This window comes from Alligator sinensis, unplaced genomic scaffold (assembly GCF_000455745.1).
Source record: "Alligator sinensis unplaced genomic scaffold, ASM45574v1 scaffold926_1, whole genome shotgun sequence".
Taxonomy (NCBI): domain Eukaryota; kingdom Metazoa; phylum Chordata; order Crocodylia; family Alligatoridae; genus Alligator; species Alligator sinensis.
The window spans coordinates 240,199-240,854 of NW_005842679.1; positions in this window are offsets into that span (position 1 = coordinate 240,199).

Here is a 656-nt window from a genome sequence, read left to right on the forward strand (position 1 = left end):
CAGACAAGGTTTGTTGGGTGAATCTGATATCTTTTATTAGACCAACTTAAATAGTTGGAAAAAAAATGTTCTTAGAAAGCTTTTGGATTTAAAAACCCTTCGGTAGGCTGAGGAAGGGGTTTTAAGCCCAAAAGCTTGCTAAGAATTTTTTTTCCAACTGTGTGTGACTGGTGCCTCGGGGGGGGGGAAGGGGTACCTTCCCCCGGACAGTCGGTGACTGGGGGCAGGGGCCACCCTGTGGCCGATCCTGCCGACCCACAACTGGCCACTGGCACGGCCAGGTCGGCGGGGTGGGCCGTGGGGGGCCCGCTTCTCCTGGCGCGCTGCCCGGCCGCCGCGTTCAGGGGGCACACGCAGCCCCCTCGCACCCCCTGCACCTCGCCACTGCTTCCCACTATGTCAGTCCATCCGGTATCAGATTATTTACTCAAAGCACCTTGCCTGCCTAAGTCCTTACACCAACCCGGCTACAACCGACACCCCTGTATTTAGTCCATGGTTTATATATTTATTTTTTTCGCACACTTCTGCTGTACGGTACAGTTCGAACACTTCCACTCGGGCAGGTCCTACAAGGGTGGAGACACGAGAAGGCTCCGGTGGGCGGCCTTGTGGCGAGGAGCCAGCCTGCAGCGGCGGGAGCGCGGCTCCTCCCC